General features: G+C 42.6%; 1 pseudogene across 1 annotated transcript; it reads right to left on the reverse strand.

The window, feature by feature from the left end:
• Window positions 1-19169: 19169 nt before the first annotated feature.
• On the reverse strand, window positions 19170-21551 carry LOC309662672 (dickkopf-related protein 3 pseudogene; annotated as a pseudogene). Its single transcript has one exon. The product of its transcript is annotated as a dickkopf-related protein 3 pseudogene (transcript).
• Window positions 21552-22262: the final 711 nt, after the last annotated feature.

Consider the following 22262-nt stretch of genomic DNA (forward strand, 5'->3'; position numbering starts at 1 on the left):
CCCTAAATTTTTCTTTCCTTGGTAAATCCTACTTATCCTTCAAGGCCCATTTCAATGAGCTCTTCTGGCCAGAGGAGACATTTAACCTTATATCTATTAGCTCTGATAACTTTTGATGGTAATTGCTTACCTGTCAATATTTTCTCCTGGAGAGGCAGCTCCTAAAAGGAGGGGGGCATTATTTTTTTTTTTTTTTCATTTTTTGTCTCTCCAGTATCTAGTATGATGTTTCACTCATGGTAATTACTCAACAAATGTGTGTTGGAATATTACGGATAGTAGATAATATCTCTTGCAGTCCTTACCTATTGCTAGAGAAACATCTGGTTGTCTATTGGCTCATGAAGACTTCATGAGGGCCAATCACAGCAGAAACAAAATTCTTTCCAATGATCATTTACTACTTTTATATGATTGAAGAAAAGAGGATGGATTATTTTTCTCTTTCCTCCAGCTGTTCAACAGATTTAATCAGGTTGCACATTGATGCCAAGTTACATGCAAGATATACCCGTTGTTTATTGTAAGATAACTTTAAAAGGCAAAATAAGAAGCTGCAAATGATCACTTTCTCTAGAGATCTTTATATTGGTGACATGAAGCTATATGATTCAATAAATAAATAAATAAATAGGTAAATAAATAAAATCTTCTTTCGGAAAAAGTAGGTGGAAGATTCATTCTTGATGAATTCTCTTAATTGTTAACGGATGTCCTTCAAAGTACAATGTTGACCATATGCTTTATTATAATGTAGTGAAAATACACATGACTCTAGTTCTGGCTGCCTCATGGTATAGTGCTTGGTACATTAGAGATAGTCATAGCTACTCAATCGGTATTTATTGAGTCAATAGAGACAAATTAATGAATTTAAGAGAGTTCTTCACATCCTACATCCATTCTAAATAAGTGCTGCAGAACTATTTTTAGATCCTCCCTCTTTTCAAGGTTTTCATGTGAGGTCAGAAGTGTTTAGATAAGAAGAGAATCATGAACAGGCTTATCTCTCTTGCATATACAGCCATGCTTTGTGGGTTGATTAACTTTCATGTAGAGCTATGGGGGTGTGTCTGCAAGGACTGCTGGATTGGCTGTGCTCATCATGGAGTATGTGTTCATTTCTATGTCCAGTCTTATGATGTGTACTCTGAGGGGCCCAGAAGGTTGACACGTGGTCATTACTCCCCAGAGATAATCATTTAGTCACAGGGAACATAAAATGACTTTGGAACAAGTAGAAAATCATTGCAGGAAAGAGCTGGAGGTGGAAAGTATGGAAAGTAGTTTGATTGGCACTCTCCCAATCCTACACATTGTCCTTCTGACCCAAGTTCATTGCTGGTCATTTATCCTCTTGTTTATTTATTTACTCATGTTCATGCATTAAACAAATATGAATTGACCACTACTATATTTCAAGTATCTTGCTAGATGCAGAGGATATAACAGTGAGTAAAAACAGAGACCATTCCTGGCAATAAACAAAGAGTAATATAATAAATGCAAAATTACAGTTATGGTAAGAGCTGCAGAGGGAGAAGCAGCAATGAGTCTAAAGACTCTGGCATATTGATCATTGACTCCAGTGTCTTGCATGTTGCTTGGTGCTTAGTAGTTACCTAAAATATTTTAGGAATGAATTAGAATACACTTTTGAGGTAGTGAGAGAAAATTCCATTTACTTTGCCCTGTACCTACCCACCCATGTTCTTTGAGTGATCATTCACTACCCTGATTGTAAATTAATATTTCCCTAATTTTTTAAAGAGGCTTTAATTAATTATGAGATCATAACATTTAAGTCTAGTCAAAGTCATTTAGGTTTGCCTGATATCAGGACTTTAACTCAAATCTTCATTTCTGGCTCCTTGACCACTTCGACTTTCCATAAAACCACGACATGTTAGAGGCAATGTGTTGTGGGCAGGGAAGAAAGTGGGACACACAATTCTGCCTGACAATTTGCTAACTTCTGAGACCTTGGAATAATAATGCCCTGTCACTTACTATTAAGAGACTCATTTGAGACTATGTAATACAAACATAGATATAATTACATTAAACGTAATAGTCATTCCCTAAGCACAGCTGTGCATAGGGCAGGGAAAGCTAAACTAATAGAATCACAGCTAAAAGAAAGTGTGTTGATTTTTTATTCATTGTATTATTTTAAGTTATATATGCAAATAGTTTACAGTCAAATAGTTCTACAAAATTTATTTTGGAAAACAGCACAATCCTATCTATTTCTTCACATTTTCCCTGCCTTGGAGGTAACTACATTCGACTCTTTTCGATGATTATTTTGGTATTTACCTTCTTCATGTTTCCAAGTAACTTTATTGAATTGGTATTTTTAAACTTCAATTTCAGTCATTTTATATTTACTCCCTACTCTGCAAATTAATTAATTAAAAAAATTCTTTCACTGTCCCTTTTACCCATGCATGACTTCTCATTCTACCATTTCCCTAAAATAGTGTGCTTGCTTGGAGCAATATGCAGGGTTTACGTATTTACGACTAAGTAAATGTTATTTATAACAGAGCCTCATAGCAAATTATAATAACTCTTTTACTGTAAAACTCCTTTCTTATAGTTAAGAATCATCTTGCTTTAATATATGCTAGTTTTCTCTGTATTGATCCGGAATTTAACCTCAAAATCTTTGCCGATTGTCTAACTCTCTTCTCAAGAACTCAGACTCATTAGATACCCAGAAACTCAGTTTCTTCTTCCTAAAGATGTATTTCCTGGAGCCTTCTGACTTGCTTCCGTGTGGACAGGGTGCCCTATATGCATGTCACCTAACTATCATCCCAAGATGTCCTTGACTATTATCCTGGGAATTGAAGTCATCTCTTTCCTATGATGAATTTTTCCCCCTTTGTGTCATTTCATTCTAGTACCAAAATATGAGTAGCTTCACATGACAAAAGTTGTTTATCCCTTGTATAAGGTTCTCTGCAGGTCTGGATAACTCTGGATGACTTTCCAGGATGGCTCTGTTGCAGGAAGGGAGACCCCTTGTCTAACACTCGGAAATGAATTGTCCGAGGAGACACACATACTGACAAAGCAAGAGACTTTATTGGGAAGGGGCACCCTGGTGGAGAGCAGCAGGGTAAGGGAACCCAGGAGAACTGCTCTGCCATGTGGCTCGCAGTCTCAGGTTTTATGGTAATGGTGTTTGTTAGTTTCCGGTTGTCTCTGGCCAATCACCTTGCTTGGCCCATATTTGGTCTGACTCAGGATCCTTCCTGGTGGTGGGGGCATCTCACAGCCAAGATGGATTCCTGCAACAGGTATTCTGGAAGGTTGGTAGGACATATGGACTGGTGTCTCCCCTTTGGCCCCTGCTGAATTCTCCTGGTTAGCTTTGGGTGGCAGCACCGTGTTCCTTATCAGGACCTCTTGTGAGACAACTCATGCAAGTGGTGATCATCGTGCCTGGTCAAGGCAGGCAGTTCTGGTCAACGGTTCCCTAACAGCTCTAATCTTTGTTGGACCAGCATCCCAGGTGACTTTGATATTGTGGTGACTCCACATTGATGTGCACGTCCATGATGGCAGAGGACGGGAGCGAGAGCATGGAGTACTGTGCACCAGCTCTTAAGTGCTCCCATCTGGAAGTTTCATTGTGCCTTATGGTCATATTTCATTGACCACACCAAGTCACCTGGCCATGCTAACTGCAAGGGTGTGGAGAAATGCGTGTTTGGAAGGACAGGATAACTGGAAATACAAATGTGTAGCTTAATGTTCCCACATCTGTTTTGCACACTTCAGATTCTCTTGACTGTCTGATCATCACCTCTTTCTTAATCCAGCCACACTGTGACAATCAGTTCTGTGAGTACACCAAGCAGCTTCAGGAAGGAGCAACACAGAGCAGCTCAGCTTGGACCCGCACGGATGCTTCTTGCTTCTGGTTCTGAGCTTCTCTGACAACTGGAGCCACTTGATGCTCATGCATGTGCCCCTAAAAGCGCTTATAACCAAGCAGGACCCTATGGGGTCTTTTGGGACAGACTCCTCCCCCATATCCTCTTCTTTAGCTCCTCTCTGAAGTACCTAGATAATAGTATCTGATGCACGTTTCCTGAGTTGTGTTACAGATGCTAACCCCCCCACCAGATGGAAGACATTATCTACCTGATGACCATGAGCACATAGCCACTAGACCTACTGGAGCCTGAGGATTGTAATGTTAACCCCTGTGACATTGCCCTGTTACCTCACCATAAACCAATTAGAAAATTGTGTGTGAGCTGATCACACACTGTGGGACTCCCCTCCCTTACCTTGCCTTTAAAAATGCTTTGCTGAAACCCATCAGGGAGTTTGAGCTCTTTGAGTATTAGCTGTCCCAGACTCCTTGTATGTCACTTTACAATAAATGCTGTACTTCCTTCATGGCAAGCTGCTGTCAGTAGATTGGCTTTATTGCACATGGGTGAGTGGACCCAAGTTTTGGTTCAGTAACAAGCTGAAGACTTGGCACCCTCAGGAGAAACTTGGACCAGCATTGGACAGGAACTAAATGACAAATTCTTCCCCATTTCTTCCCAGGAGGAATCTCCTGAAAAATATATTCTTCTTTCCCTAATTTGCTCCCCACACCCCTCACTCCTGCTCCTACGATCAAACTTCCTAATAAAACACTACTTGCCCCGGGCTTGGTGTTCTGGCCAAACTGGGCTAATATAGCGTGTATTTTACTTTCTTGGTTTTCTATCCTGTTTTGTTGCAGGAAAGGTGTTGCCTAAGACAGGGTACATGGGGGGTACATTTTTTGTAACCTTGATGTCTGAAAATATTTTAACAGCAATTGATGAGAATTTTGCCTTTGTATGGAGCTCAAAGTTGGAAACAATTTTGCTTTGGAATCCTGAATGTATGGTTCTCTACCTTCTAGCTTCCAGCTATTGAGAAATCTAAAATCCACTTTGGAACCGCTTATGTAAGTTGATTTTTATGTTTACATTTTCTGGAGGCTTTTTGGATCATCTCTTTATCTCAGTCTGAAATATATGACTCTATGCTTTGGTAGAAATTCAATACTCTTGGGTTATTTTATTGCTAATTTTTTTTCATCCCTGTTTTCTTTGTGTTCTTTTTCTGGAAATCTTACCATTCAGATATTGAATATTCTAAAGTTGCCTTCAATTTTTTTTATTACTGTGTGTCTTTTTCCTTTGTTCTACATTCTGGGAGATTTCTTCAAATTTACCTTTCAAATCTTCTAATGACTTTTTCATTTCTGCTCTCAAATTTTAAATTTCTCCAAAACCTCTTTTTTTCTTGAATTAAAAAAACAAATCCCTGTTCTTGTTTAAAGTTCGCAATATTTTTTCGTATCTCTGCCAGCATTCTGGGAGTTGAGTGGGATTGAGATATAGAGTTGTGGGTAAGGTCTCAGCATCCTATATGCATCTGTCCCCTTAACTTCTCAGTTCTCAGTTCAGAATTTCCTGCCTGATAATGATCTAGTTTGTCCCACTCCAGAGAATATTTGCTTTCTTTTGCAAGGTGGGAGTGAAACAGTGACCATTTGTACCATTTGAGGGAGGTGATCTGAGCCTCTGATTGTTCCTTTAACCAACTTTGACCAGTCCTCTGTGCTTTTGGCATTAGCTGCAGCACTCCTTCCAGAGGAGATTGTTTTGCCAATTCCCAATTCCCAATGCTTTGGAGAATTCTTTGGTGAAAATCTGGTTGGTTCTCAGTTTTCTTACTGCTAGGATTCAGTTTCCTAGGTCTGCTAGCATTTACCACTGTCCTGTTTTCTCTCCAGCTCCCAAAGTGTTGCCAATATCTCTGACGTCATTCTCATTCTTGTAGGGTTATAGCTACATAAAGATCTTTTTACTGTCATTTTAGTTGGCTTTTGAGAGTGTTTTGAGATAGATGATTGTATTCAATCAGCCATCTTTACACAGAAGTCTTTAGATGGTCTATTTTATGGATTATATTTGCATAACGCAATAATATCAAGCATATAGCCTGCAAATTTACTTTTTGGAAGAAACAAATATTTTGAAAATTTTAGTCAATGTTCAACTTATTGGTATAATAACATATATTAAAATGGCATTAAGATTGTACATTTCATGAAGTTATGTAACGGGACCATGCAAATTTCATTACACAGAGGATTTGCGATGGGACTCTTTCTCAGTCCCAGCACTACTGACATTTTGAGCTGAATAATTAATTCTTTGTTGTGGAGGATTGTTCTGCATTGTAGGATGTTTAGCAGCATCTGTGGCCTTGACGTATTAAGATGCCAGTAGCACCCCGACGTCAAAGCAATTTTAGCGATGTCTCCAGACATGGCCAAATGTCTCCGTGGGGGCAAAATTGCCTCTGACTGAGAACCACTATGGTATGATACGGTACAGAAGTAGGCAAACATTTTCCGTAAAGGGTCAGATAGTAAATATTTTCAGCTTTGTGGGTGATATTGTTTCTGTCACGGCTGCTCTACTCTACTATTATAGAGTGAAAGCAGCCACAGATAATATGAAAACGAATGGGCGTGGCTGTGCTCCAATAAAACTTTATTTTTAAAACCAGGCAGCAGGCCATATTTGCCCTATGGGTGACAGTTTGCCAATTCGTGGAATTGCACAAAGAGCAAAGATTTTGGAGATAGAGTTGGATTTAAGCCACTCACTGGCTACGTGGTGTCAGGTAAACTTAATAGAAATAATAGTGCCTATTTCTTGGTGTTGTAGTGAGGAAACTTAAATGAGAATATTTCTAAGATATAGTAATACTCTTCACCTTTTCTGGTCCTTGTCAAAAGGTTCATAAATAAAACAGTATCCCCCTTTTATAATACAATGTACCTTCTCCCTGCACCAGATGGTGAGCTTCTAGAAGTCAGCAAATGAGTCTTTTTATGTCTTTGGTCCACTCAGTGGCTGGCACAGTGTTGTTGGTTATGAAATGTTTGATGAAGAAACAAATAATTTGGTGTATTCTGTGCACTCTGTGCAGTTTTATTTCATATTTATATTTGTACTGTTTCTCATGAAGAAACACATCGTCAATAACTCTAAAAAAAAAATCTCTACTTCCAACACCAATAGACATGATAAGATATTTTGCCTGACAATTTGTAGATCAAATGGTTTCACAAATACTTGTAAGAAACATGTTGTTCTTTACCACAGACTCCAAAATAGCTGGAATGAAGCATTTTTCTATTAAGTGTATGCTATTAGGAGCACAAAAAGATAGTGATATGATTTTATTATATTAGATATTAGAATTGATTATCTTTTAAGCATATTAACACAAAATCATGTACTTCTTACTGTTCCTACCTAAATTACAAAAACTGACCCTGCTTCTAGGGACTAACAATTTATTGCAAGTATTTGTAGCGCTTTTTTTCCTGATGAAATATCTACAACAAAATAAATTATAATTCTTCAGAATAATTGAGATATTGAGACAGACTTAACATTCTGCTTCCTATGGTGTAACTGAATGAGCAAAAAATAATGGAACTGAGTCAAGAGATAGAAAACTTTGGGATTCCAGGACCATGGCTAGATTTTGATCTTTACATATTCCCTTATGTCCAATGAAGTTGTGGAATGTGGACAATTTAAGATATTGCCAAACCTTGGAAGGAATGAGTGACTTTACCCTGAAACAACTTTGGAGAATGGTTTTGGAGGGAGTCTGCTAATTCTAGGAAGTATTAAGGGAGCTGTGTCCTGTCTTGGGAAGGAAGGAAAAATGTTGAATACTTCAAAGAAACTCTGATACCTCTTAATTCCTAAATTCAGAAACAAGTTACGATATTGCTCACTTTTACTGGTTGCTTTCTTGAGGTCTGTGGAAAGGAAAAGAATAAGCAACACTGGGTATGAGTAATGTAAGGCATCAGAAGCCAAACTCAAAACAGAAAAACACCATTGTGTGGAGAGGGTCCAGATCCAGGTTAGGGGTGGGTAAGCAAGGCAGCTGCTAAAGGCACTGATCTCCAAGTCACAGTACAATATTATTGTAAGAAAATCAGCAATATGGTGCCATATTTCCTCATGATAATCTATACAGAGATAGTGGTGTGACCTATAGCAAATTTAAATTACCTCCTCTCTCTATTTCTTTCTTCTGTAGCAAAATTCCCATGACCATCTTTGGGGTCTGGATTTGGCAGTTGACTCCTTAAGGAAGAGTAGAAGTCATTTACATTCCCTTTCCTAGAAGAATGCATAGGCCTTTGTCATCCTAATGCCTAGGACCATCAAATGTTTCCTATAAAGCATAAGGCTCTATTATGGTAAAGAACAGTGGAATGTGCATGTTTTTTGGAAATGTGGTAAGAAAAGTGGATTGGCCCATGAGGTAGACTGACAGATACAGTGAAGCCCTCATTCCCACCCCAGGACCAAGGCTGCTGACTGAAAACAATTGATTCACTCTCCAGGAATTACCCTGACTAAGCAAAGCTGCTTCTTTCAAGGTTACACTTCTTTTTGGGGGCAGCCTGCATCTGATACGTGGTCAACGTGGGTGTATGAAGGTCTGACTCCTGTGTCTCAATTAGGGTAACTCTTCAGTTCTAGAAGCTCCTACTGTAACTACATCACGGTTCATCTTCCTCCTCCGCTCCATTTTTCTCCTCATTCCTCAACAGGTGTGGTTGCCAAGTGCACTTCTCAGTAAACATCCCACATGCAAATCTTAGGGTTTCATAATCTTTTTTTCCTGTTGAACTGACCTATGGCAGTTGACAACAGAAGTGTTCTTAAGAAGACTGTAAAATGGGATTTGGGAACTTGGTCACCTACCAGCAGGAGCAATTGCATTTGTGAGGCTTAAGGGAAATAGTAATTATTGGGACTACAGTATTGGGTGACTGTTGCTGGGGTCCACTGATGCACTAGAGAAGGATGCTAAAAGGTTAAGAATGATTAATAACAACTAGAAGGTGTTGTGTGAAAGCCAGGGGGCCTCGTATTAGTTTACTAGAGCTACTATAACAAAGCACTAAAGACTGGGTGGCTTAAACAACAGAAATATATTTTCTCACAGTTCTAGAGGGTAGAAGTTCAAGCTCAAGGTTTCAGCAGTGTTGATTCCTTCTGTAAGGGAAGAATCTGTTCCAGGCCTCTCTTCTTGACATGTAGATGGCCTTCTTCATGCTCACATGACATTCTCCCTCTATACATGTTTGTGCCCACATTTCCTTTTCTTATAAGAGCAGCCATCATATTGGATTAGGGCCCACTCTAATTATTATCATTTTAACTTAATTATCTCTTTAAAGAATCTATCTCCAAATACAGCCACATTCTGAGGTACTAGGGGTTAGGATTTCATCACATGAATTTTGAGAGGACATAATTCAGTCCATAATCATCTCCCTGGCAACACAAAAAGATTTTTATCTCATCTATAGCCAAGGGAATAGCTCCAAAGAATGTTGGGTTCTCAGTCATGACTGATCTTTTGGGTCAGTATCAGGGCTCTGATTTGAAAGAGTGGGGACCTGTGACTTGGGATGAATATATCTAAGTTGATGCACTGAAAAATCCCTGGCTTCACTATGAACAGTATGGAGGTTCCTTAAAAAACTAAAAATAGAATTACCATGTGACTCAGCAATCTCACTACTGGACATATACCCAGAGAAAACCATAATTCAAAAAGACACATGCACCCCAATGTTCATTGCAGCACTATTTGCAATAGCCAGGTCATGGAAGCAACCTAAATGCCCATTGACAGACAAATGGATAAAGAAGATGTGGTACATATATACAATAGAATATTACTCAGCCATAAAAAGGAACACAACAGGGTCATTTGTAGAGACGTGGATAGACCTAGAGACTGTCATACAGAGTGAAGTAAGTCAGAAAGAGAAAAACAAATATTGTATATTAACACATATATGTGGAACCTAGAAAAATGGTACAGATGAACCGTTTTGCAAGGCAGAAATAGAGACACAGATGTAGAGAACGAACGTATGGACACTAAGGGGGGAATGCAGGGCGGGAGGGTGCTGGTGGTGGGATGAAGTGGGAGATTGGGATTGACATATATACACTAATAGGTATAAAATAGATAACTAATAAGAACCTGCTGTATAAAAATAAATAAATTAAATTAAATTAAAAAAAAAATCCCTGGCTTCGTAGAGCACTGTGGGCCTGTAGGAGTGGGTCACTCCTCCTTGGCAAAGTCTGGCTCTTCCCACCTGCTTGAATATGTTACAGAGAATTTTGTCTGCAAGACAGCAAGCAACCCCTCATTCTACTTTCATCTACTCTTCTGTCTATCATTCTGAGAAGCACAGAAGCTAGCTGAGAATGTGCTGAGCCTGCCAAAGGAGGAAAGGGTCTATACCCCAAAAAGCTGCAAGAACGAATCAACATATACTGGCAGGACCAGGAGAGAAGGCACAGCACTGGATTGGAGGAGAAGGCAGGTGTAAAGGAAACTCTATTTTTCTCCTCTGCACTCAGATGTCCGGGCTTTTTTCCCATGCCAAGAAGTTCTCCAGTTCTCAATGGACACTGACTGAGTGCCCTACAAATTAAACTCAATTCTGACACCAACTATCCGGAGTTAATGCAGACCCCACAGGTCAAGGGCTCAATCCCACAAGACTGCCCCTGTTTCAGATGCCAATCGCAAGTGCCAGCCGACTCCTGCATGTCTGACCTAGCAGCTAGGTATCAGAGGTTACAACAGCCTCCTCCTTGCGTTCAATAATTTTCCATAATGGCTCACAGAACTCAGAGAAACACTTTCTTACATTTACCAATTTATTATAAAATGTTAGAATGCAGGAGCAGCCAGGTGGAAGAGGTGTATAGGGCAAGGTATTGGTCGAAGGGGGTGCTTGCATTTTTCATGCCCTTTCTGGGCACAATCTCCCAGCACCTTGATGTGTTTACTAACTCAGAAGCTCATTGTTCAAGAGTTTTTTAGAGAGCTTAATCTCTAAACCCCACAATCCTTCCTCTTCTCAGAAGCTGGTGGGTGGAGCTGGAAGACCAATCTAATCACTCGGTCTTCCTGGTGGATACCCCCATCCTGAGGCTATCTAGGGGCCCCACCCTAAGTCACCACATTAACATAAACTCAGGTGTGTTCAAAAAGTTCTTCTTATGAAGAACAAAAGATACTTCTCTCACTCAAGAAATTACCAGGATTTCTGGAGCCCTGTGCCAGGAAGCAAGGACAGAGACCAAATATATTTCTTATTATACCACAGCAGAGCAGAACATAAATTTGGGTGATAGTTATTGATATGGTAGCACTTTCTCAAATGCAGTATTTAATCCTTGGGCAAGAACCCAGTGTTATGGACTAAATGTTTGTGGCCTCCATGAAATCCATATTTTGAAGCCCTAACACCCAATGTGACTGTACTTAGAGAGAGGGCCTATGAAGAGGTGATAAAAATTAAGTGAGGTCATAAGGATGGGGCCCTACTCTGACAGGGGTGGTGATCTTATAAAAGGGAAGGACACCAGAGCTCTCTATCTTGACCACATGAGGATACAGTGAGAAGGCGGCCATCTGTAAGCAGGAAAGAGAGCTCTCGCCTGGAACTGAATTTGCTGGCACCTGATCTTGAACTTCCAAGCCTTCAGAACTGTGAGAAAATAAATTTCTATTGTTGAAGCCACCCGGTCTATGGAATTTTATTATGGCCGCCCAAGCTAAGATGCCCAGGGAGGGTGTGAACACACTGCTTGGAAGAGCATATACTGGACTGGATCTTGAGGGTAATAGAACAAGAAAGAAAGAAATTAAAGTTAGATAAAAGAGAGTTTATTACTATGGGAACACTCTCCTGTGATACTGGATTTAATATTGGCAAGATCCCAGGGGATGTTATTAATCTAACGCTGGGTTGACCCTTGAAAATATGGAAAAGTGTTGGATCACATTAAATGAAGTAGAAATGCCAGAACTTTTGTGTAGAGGAAAAGATCAAAAGTCTCAAGGAAGTGAGCCTGCTATAATGGATTTACTACATATGGCCAGAAAACCTACTAATTGTCTATGTTCAGTGGGAGGGTCTGAGAATACTTCCTTTACCAAATGCTAATGAGAAGGTGCCAGCATTCTTAAGAAGTACAAAGGGAGCTGTCCTTTGTAGGTCGGCACTGATTTAGAGAGTTGCTATCATGCAGTTGCGCTCCCTGATAGCAATGTAGATGATATGATTCTGTAAAAATAGATGCCAGCTGATGGTGCTTAACTGGCAGAAACAAAGTGGGTGCATTTATTATAAGGAGGAGCAAGGTCCAAGTGGATCTAGGGGACCTGGCCTAAAAAGAGCTACGGGTATGTGGTGAAGAGAGCATGATATTCCCTGGGGCAGGATAAATTGTCAGCCAACAAGGGTATTGCTCAGTTGTGCACAACAGAAGAAAACAAGAATGATGCTCAGCAGATAGCAGGCGATTGTTCCAATCAAAAGTCATCATCTCTTGACCAGTTTCCAAAACTGGGCCAGTGTTCAGAGCCAAGACTCACTGAAAACAGGGAGATGATGAGTCCTTACAAGGAAGAACATTGTGAAACCATGGCATGTATATTCAGTAATGATTATGCCAAGCCTTCCTCAAAGGCAACTATACTCCCTTACTCAAATCCTCATATAATGAGAATAGAAGAATATCAAGACATTTTAAGGTCTTTTGGACATAGGATCTGGTTGATAAGGTGGGGACATATGAGGACCAAGTAATAAAGAGAATTTTGGCTCAGGTCTTATGGCTCACAGGTCTTCTGAGTCCATGACCAGGGAACCATTTATCTTCAGTCTCCGAATGGATGCTTGGCATGGATATACTTGGTAGTTTGAAGAACTCCCGCACTGGTTCCTTATCATGTGCCCTGACTGACCAAGTGACATAAAAAGCTACCAGCTTTGAGTGTGACACAGAGCAGTCAGGACAGGGCTCTGCAGCAGGTTCAGCCTGTGATCAAAGTATACATTTCAGCAGACCTAATAGAATTAGAGGTATATGCAGTGCGGAAAGGCACTTGTGGTGCTTGTCTGGTTGATCAAGAGAGGGTAGGGGAAATATTAGGGATAAGTGATCTGGGGAGGAAGACCATTCCTTGAGGAAACCAACTAGCCACTTGGTAGGAATTTGATTATATTGAACCTCTTCTACCCTGAAAATGGCCGATATTTATTTTGATAGGAATATTTTGGGTATGCGTTTACTTTTCCTGCCCACAGGGCTTTAGCCAGCACCATTGAGGACCAAACAATTTGATCTAGGGGCATGAGATCTTACATAACCTTGTATCAAACCGAAGGACCTGTTCTATAGTAAAGAAGATGTGGCAGTAAACACATCACCATGGAATCCACTGTTATATAAACCATACCACCCCCAAACTGATGGCCTGATAGAGTGATGGAATGATTCTTTGAAGGTTAAGATAAGGTACTGGATTAGAGACTATTCTCTAAAGGCAAGGGGAGCCCTTCCCTAGGCTGCAGTATATGCTCTAAATCGTCGACTATTATACGGTGCTGTGTCCCAAACAGGAGGAATACTTGGTCCAGGAACTAAAGGGTAGAAGTAGGAGTGGCCCTGCTATCATCACAACCAATGATCCCTTGGGGGAATTTGTTGCTCTCATAACTCTAGGCTCTGTTGGTTTTAAAATTCGTGAGTCATAGAGGAGGAGCATTTCCACCATGGGACAGTGAGTGTCCCATTAAACTTTACACTATGGCTGCGAATCTATCACTTTTATCCCTGTGCCAAAAGACAAGCAGGCAAGGCACAGGATCACCAGCCTGGTGGGGATAACTGACCCTGATCATTCAGAAAGGTAAAACTGCTGATACACGGTGAGGGCAGGGAAGAATTTGTTTGGCACTGGATGACCCACTGGGGCATGACCTGGCATACCCTTATCCCTCTGGATGGTATTTGGACAAATGCCCAGGCATGAGACGGGCATGTTAATAGGAGCCCAGACCCCTCAAAGATGAGAGTCTTGGTTACCCAAAAAGTAAATTACCAAGAGCAAAGGAGGTCCTGATCAAGGATAGGAGGACTCTAAAATGGGCGGTAAAGGAGGGAAAAGAGGAGTGCCAGCTGCAGTTTAAAAACTAGCTGCAGTGCCGGGGGCTGTAGTTTGTCCCATTAACCTTCATCTTGTAAGTTTCTCTAGGAAAAGAGATCAGTCCAATCTGGGAACAGCTATTTTCATATAGGATGAGCTCTTTAGCAGAGGCAAATGGCACACAAAGGATAGAAAGTAGTGGATGCTGTGTTTTGCCACCTGGATTCCCCACTGGGGCTGAGGACTCCTTGTCCAGCTGGCAGGAAGGTTGGCCACTGATGGCCCATAGCTGAGTCCCTCTTTGGAGAATTGTCCTCCATTTGAGGGAAGTTGCTTTGTCCAAGGTTACATTTCCTCTGTGGAGGCAGCCCACACCCACAGACTGATTGATTTGGGGGATACAAAACGAGGACCTTTGCATAGATGGAACAAGTCCGAAGGGCCAGTCCACCTCTGGGGCTCCTCATGAGACTGGCTGAGGTGGCCCCTGCAACTGGAGCACGTTTCAGCTCTTCCCTCTGCTGGGTCCTGCTTCCCTCACCCCTCACCAGTGCTATCCGTGAGTGTGCTCCCCGTTAAAGCTTCTGCATGCAAATCTCAGAGCCTCTTCCCAGGGAACGCAGCCTATGAAGGCTAGCAAAAGGAACTCTTAAATGTATTTGGAAGAAGTCTTTGCAAGCATACCCATGTTAGTTACCTACCGCTAACCTAAGTGAGTGTGAGTGACGAATCCCACCCAGTTAAAGGAAAAACTGGATAAAGTGAAGGAAAAACTGTGACATGAAATATAATTCCAAATACATTTACAACGATCTGTTACTTTCAGGAAAATACCTTCATTTGATCGTAAAAAAAAGAATATAATTTTTAGGAATGGAAAACCAGCGCTCTTCTTCAAAAGTAAAAGTTGAATAACTATTAAAGAACCCTACCCTCTAGGAGTGAACTCTAGAGGAGGGGGACTCAAGGGGCTCTGCTGGTAGATGTGTGGCCCCAAGGTACCCAGAGCTTGGTCAGCTCTGTCCCTTTCCCCTAACACCTAGATTTTTCTATGAGAAATTATTCCACTTCCACTGGAGGTTTGTTCTATAGGAAGGAGAGATTCCCAGCACCTACCTCCAAGTGCTCCCAGCATCAGGTGGTAGATCCTTCTGCAGGAGAGGAGAGAACAGCCCTTAGATATTTTGTTGAGGCTGTAATCCATGATAGAGAGGAACATATACGTGTCAGAAGGTTATAGTTTCCCATGCTTACCTACGTGGACCTCCAGATTTCAAAGACTTAGAAAACTAAACCCTCGAATTGTTCTGCATATATTGAATCTGAGGTCTATATGAACCTGAGGTCCAGGACTCTAAACACAGACTCATCCTGGAATAATAAAGAACCCGGAAGACTTAGACAATGAGGCCCAATTGCCGTAGAGCCTTAGGCAATCTCTGGACATTGAGTACATCCCTGATGACAGGTTGTTTACTTGTCATTCGTCTCTTTCTCAAAAAAGAATGCAAAACGTGCAAAATGCTTTTGGTTTCTGGTTTTGTAATTGTTTGCAAGCCAGCTAGATGGTAATTTACTGTATTTTATTTTCTGTTTGGAGATGCTACAACTTCTCTAAAACATTTTCTACATTTTTCTTCATTTGTTGTCTCATACTAGGAAATAATGCACATACCCGAGCCTGCATTTTCATCACCTTAGGGACCAGTAGAAGAGTCTATTTCCTAAAGAAGGAAGCAAGGATGGGGAGTAGGCGGAATGTGCTAAAAAACGTGTTCCAGAGTTTGTTTCACCCACACAAATGGGAGGGGACTAATCGCTCTCTACCACAGAAGCAGCTAGCATGGTTTTATCTTGATCCACTCCACCTCTGTGCTTCAAAGTTCCACAGCTGAGAAAATGGGCTGTGTAGTCTTTTTTAACATGGATCATGTAGAGCCAGGTTATTTTTAAATTCGATGAAGACATCTGGCCCAGAGACCTTAGACAGCAGTATTGTCAAATGACTTCCCTCCTTCTTTGGTTTTTATACTTAGCATCCATCATATGTAAGCCAGGGATAAATATAGTAAATAACCATCTAGGTAATTCCACATAGATTCCACTTCATGTAAGTGTCAGAGGTACTGTGTGGAAGCTGTTTCACCTTTCTGAATATCACAGGGGCAAGAGTGATCTCACAGGACCAAGACTATTTTTAAAAATTGATTTTAAAACGATACTTCTGCCTTCTTGAGGTTCACTTATGTCCTGTGATGAGCAGGATCATTCTGTGTGTCTCATGATTAAATTTTGGCATTAGATGCTCTAATTGGTCTATGTGTCTGATTTTTCTTATCCCTAAGCCAGAAAGTATAGATATATACACCTGTAGCTGGAACCACAGTCCCTGTAGCTTTCCACAGGGGAACAGGAATGCCTTACATGTAAAGGGTTTCTAAAGCTCCATCCTTTTACCTTTGAGAAAGAAGGCTGGCTCTCGAGCATATAATATCACGACTAGAACCAGTGCCAAACAGATAGAGGGACTGTCCTGATCAGAGAAAGGAATTAGGTTTTCCTCTTATTCTTCATGAATTTTATTAGCCTAGTTAAGTAGGGTAATCTAGGCATTTTATTAGGGTACTGCTTTATAGATGAAATATGACTAAATCTCAACTTAAAAATAAAGTAGAAGTGGACCTCTTAGAGTGATGCTAGGGTGGGGTGCTCAGAGCCCCCCATTGCAACTCCCCATCTTCTTCCCCTTCCCAGGTTGTTTCTGACACTACTACTCAGGATTCTTGAGCACTGCAGAACCATGGATACCCTGGAAAACTGTCTGGAAAATTCTGCTCTAATTAAACAATAATATCATATGGTTGTAGTCCTAATAGTTCCATCATGTGAAAAGTTTAGACAGCGGGAGCCTCCTGGGAGGTGTGACTTGAGAAATGCCAGTGATTTTCTGCCTTTTGGGACCCTGCTAGTCATCCGTCTTCCATCACTATTTGGCATTTCTGTATTGGAATCACTTCTTTGGGTTAAGACACTATTACTATTATAGGCCCCTATTAGAAAACAAAACACAACAAAACAAAACAAAACAAAACTTCATTTAAAAGTATCACCGTATTCCACTGGAATCCATCATTAAATGCAGAATGGAGATTTTTTTCCATGATGATACAGAGCTCAGATAATCCAGTCCCACCAGCAAAACTGAGTGTAAGTTAGAGGCCCATTTTAGGTTATGACCTTGTGAAGTCAGCCAGTGGACAGACAGATGCTGATGTGGAGAGAGGCGTGAGGAAACGGCTTAGACAGGAGACACTGCTCAATGCAGCTGATTCTGCAGCTACGATGGGCCACCCTGTGTAACCATATGGCAAAGAAAGAATTGGGTGGTTTTACTAGTGAATAAGTGAAAGACAAATGCCATAAAGAAAAGGAAGATGGTGGCACGTAGCCCAGGCTTTGTGTTACAATTTTACCCAGGACTGTCTGGTTGGCATTTCCAAGTGCCCAGTGGAATTAATGGACATTAGTGAACTAATTTGTTACTGGTCCCTGAACAGTATGGTTTTGTGTGGGGGATGAGGGCAAGTGTGGATGAGAAGAAGCTCTCTTAAATATGCAGAAGTAGGTTGGATGACGTGACAGCTAGTTAATCAAAAATTTCAAGCTGTGGATTTATTAGATTTGGGGTAAAGGCACTTCTTTTGAATCCTGTTTTAATATTCTGTCTTTATTCCTTAAAAACAGTTATCAAATTTGTTTCCTCGTGTCTGCCTTTATTGATTACAAATGTTCCCAAATGTCAAGACCATGGAAAATGACAACAAACTATCAGTTCCTTACGTTAACAAGCACCACATTCACTCCAAAAGATTGCAAAGAATAGGGAAAAGAGAATCACCACACAGATGATTTAAATCATGTCATTTATAAAGATGTAGAGAAACAGACTTTGGTTGGGGTGCAAGCTGCTTGGATTTGAATTTAAAGATGGACAGTTTTTCTACAGGGTTGGCATTTTGTCTTCCTGAAGCCAGAATAGATTCCATCCAGATGCTTCATGTTTTTGCCCTGAGAGCAAACATTTATATGGGAACTGAGCTGAGGGAACTGAACAAAGCAACCTTATAAATTCTAAATTTGGGTGATTGCATCACTGAAGTCCTAAACATACTACAAGTCAAATCCAGCTTTTATTTTTATTGAGCATTTGCAACTAATTCCCACTGATCAAAGACAATTTAGTCTCCCTCTCTCTCTTTTTTTCAGTCTTTCTTTTTGGCAAATAAATTGTATTCTGGAAGGATGACATGGGAATCACTGGTCTTCCCAACAGCTGCATGATTCCACTGTTGGAATGGGAACATGGAATGGGGGAAGGCAGTGCATTTGGGAAATTCATTCAGCAACTGTATTCATTAAATGTTGGGAGGAAATAATTTAGACCTTTTTTGTTAATATAATAATTTACAGCTGTGTCATTATTACAGTTTGCTTTAGTCTGGGACAAAATTTTATATTTATATAAAATGAAAATTATCTACTACTTATATGATAAAATATGAGTCTTAGTTGTAGTTATTGGTAAGATGTGGGGATACAGAATCTCCACTTTTCTCTTTGCTAATTAGCTTGCACAGTCTGGGGTATAGCCAGAGGAGGGAGAGGTGACCCAAGGTGGAGATGGTGCCTGTGTAAGGCAGGCAGCTTATGTAGAAGGTTAAGCTTGAGGCTGGAACTAAGACGCTCAGGTCTTATTCCTGATCATCTCAGGTATTTCATTTCTTTAGCTGTAAAATAAGGAAGACACTATCCTTATGGTGAGTCCAGGGACAGGTCTATATTTTTGAAGGTCCAGAACTTATACAATCTGAGAGATCCTCTTTAAGAAAAAGAACATAAATATTATAAGTTCTAAGTTGGGTATAAGGCATTGGAATGGGCCATTACAATTAAAGGGCCCTGAAGCTTAAGCTTTATTTTTTATTTCTTTTTTATTTTTGTAGTTTAAGTGATTTATGCTTGATTTCTAAATGCAACATGTGTTTATACATAATTTAAAACTTGAAGAAAGCATGCTTATACAATTGTGTGTGACTTTAACATTTAATAACTCTGAATACATGATGGAAACAGTCCATGACACTTGAAAATATCATTTATGGAACAGCATACAATTCAGTGCTCTTAGCTTGGATATTACAACCATATTTCACAAAGTCTTGCTTGGCTTGATTTTCTCCATGCAGTCAATAATGGTCTTCAGTTGCTGGTAATTGATTTTGCAAATTTCATTTATAATCCTGGCCCTAAGATTACCTAAGTACTGTTTCTGGCACGTTAACTTACATATTATGCTCCAGTCATGTGTACCTTCAAAGTTACTGATATAACTGACTGCCACAGGGGACAGTGTCAATACCTCTGTCTCCACTGGAATGATGGCCACCCACACTGGGGAGAACACTGTTTTTCTAACAGCAGAACTTTAATCTTACAGGGATGTGTGAACTAGTTTGACCTTAGTTCCAGATGTGCCTCAAAAAAAAAAAAAGGAAAAATCTCATTCTTCATCCTCGTAGGGGGTACTTTTGGTGGCACCGAAGCTGGTGGGGAGAGCACTGGGCTTGGAATCACACCTGGGTGACATCCTGCTCTGGTCTTCACTAGCTGTGTGACTTGGCAAGCCACTTGACATCTCTGAGCCTCCGAGATCCTGACAGACGGGGACACCAACGCCCCCTTCACCAGGCTGTGGTGAGAGGACATGACACTGCTGCCCTGGCACAGAGGTAGGAGCTGAGTAACACTGCTGAGAGGATGAATGCAGGCAACGCGGAGTGAGAACGTTTCACCTGCAGCAGCTGAGGGCAGCGCTTGCCTGTGCCCATGGGGAGAACGGCATGAAAGATTCACTTGTTGCAATTTCGCAGGTTTACGTTTGCAAAGCAGGGCATTCTTCTCCACATGTTTGAGAGTCAACATTTCCCCAAAACCCATCGTGGGGAAATTCTGCGTTCTTTTCCATCCCCTCCCCTCCAGCTATTCTCGAGGCAATGTCATACAAAACGAAACGTGCCGTCTGCCAACCAGCAGAGGCGAAGCAGCCAATACTTTGGACCAGTTTAGCAGCCCTAGTCTACCTTCAGCCTGCCACACCCCGGTCTTCCCCGGACACCAGAATTGTGATGCATGGGGGACGGGGGTGGGTGCTGGGCAAGGGTGCAGCCCCTCATGTTGTTTCAAGCCAGAGGGGAAAATGTACTGGGAAGAGGCCACGGAAAAAAAGCCTGGTGAGCCCACACCTAGGGACACAGCTGGGGAAATAAATTAACTACTTCTGTTGCATGTCTACCCACAGAACAGGCCTGGGTCTAAATCTCCTCTCCCTCCAGCAGCTCCGAGGCGGCCCCGAGCTCCCTGAGAGCCATTTCCACCTACAGGCTCCTCTCCAGGTTCTCCAGCTCCCGGCGCACCTCCTCGATGAAGCCGCCGTCTTCGTACTCGTCGGGGACGTCTCTGGGCACCAGGTTCGCTCCGTCCTCATCGCGGCCCCCGACGAAGGGGGGCTTGCACACATACACCAGGCTGTGGCTATGAGGCTGGCAGAGGAGGCCACTGGCACATGGGCGTCGGTCCAAAGCTCCATCAGGCTCCAGCTCCCAGGTGATGAGATCCAGAAGCCGGCTGGCGGGGTCGTGGCAGAGCTCACCCTCTACGGGCAGGGGTGTGCACACAGGAAACAACAGACCTCTCTGGAAGGCACAGCACAGCCCCGGCTGGCAGTCCCTCTGGCTGTCACAGATGGTCCCATTGCCGCCTTCGGTGGCCGTTTTGGTGCAGTGACCCCAGACGCACAGCTGGTCTCCACCACACTCGCTGTCCCGGGTGCAGAGTGTCTGCTGGTCCCGGCACGGCTGGCAGGAGTACTGGAAGCTGGAAATCTGGCAGTAGCTGCCAGGCCCACAGTCCTCATCAGTGACGCGCTCGTGGCTCCTTTTGCCTTCCTCGTCGCCCATTGACGTAATGACCGTCTCTGAAAAGACCATCCGTCCAGTGTGGTTGTCGGTGACCTTGTGAATTTCTCGGTGGATGGTGTTGTTTCCAGCCTTGGTTTCCGTGTCGGTCTCACTGTGATAGCCGGGAGGTAAGCGTGCCGGGCTCGCTTCTGACGTCGTTTTAGCAGCAGCCTCTTCTGCCTCCACCTCCTGCCCCGCGCTGCGCAGTTCGTGCTGCGTGCCCTCCATCAGTTCCTCAACCTCGCGGAGCAGCTCGTTGAGGGTGGCCGCCTCCTGCGGGGAGCTGAGAGCCGGGCCGGGCTCGAACGAAGCCGGGGTCACTGGCGGAGCTGGCGCGGGGGCCGTGGGGACCGCCGCCGCCAGCAGCAGGCACAGCACGGTGCCCCCCAGCCATCGCATCTCGGCTCAGCGCCCTCCGCCGCCGCCCCGACTGGACCGAGCTGTGCTCCGGGGCTGGACCTGCCAGGCCCCGCCAGGGGCTGCCTCGGGGCTGCGGGGCGGGAGCGGCGCGCGGCGCGGGCCGCGGGTGCGGGGAGCTCGGCGGGCTTAAGCGTTATTAACTTCATGGTGAATCCGCATCTGGTTGTGCTGATGAAACAGGGAGGGAATGAGCACTCTCAGAAGTCGCCCCATCATCCGTCGAAGACCTGCCGCCTGTGCTGGTGGGGCTGCCTTTCCGAGGGAGGCGGAAAGGTCTTCTCTAGAACTGGAAAGGGCAGAGCAGGAGACTGCTGTTTGCTGACAGCTGAAGGTCGTTCGCAGGAGTTTTAAGGTGGTGTCCCATCAGGAGTCTCCACTGATAAGGCGACCTCTGTTCTATAAACATGATTACTCACAGGTACAATATTCCTAAGTGGGGACGATTACGTGTTTGAACTCCTATGTTTCAGGCCTTCATAGGCTGGATCATTCAATTCTTACAGCTGCCCAAGGAGTATTTCCAACCTCATTTTGTAGGCGTTGACCTGAGCCGCATCGCAGAATCAGTGAGGGAACGTGGAGTTAAGCTTAGATGTGCCCAGCCCTGAAGTCCATGCTCCTCTCACCCACCCCGTAATGCTGAGGGGCTGCAGCCTGGGGGAGTTTCTGTAGGTGGTTTGAGCTCTCTGTGTGATCTCACTGGCAAGCTGTTCAGCCAGCCAACGGGACATCCCACCTCTT

Source organism: Balaenoptera physalus, assembly GCF_965194825.1.
Source record: "Balaenoptera physalus genome assembly, chromosome: 6".
NCBI classification, from domain to species: domain Eukaryota; kingdom Metazoa; phylum Chordata; class Mammalia; order Artiodactyla; family Balaenopteridae; genus Balaenoptera; species Balaenoptera physalus.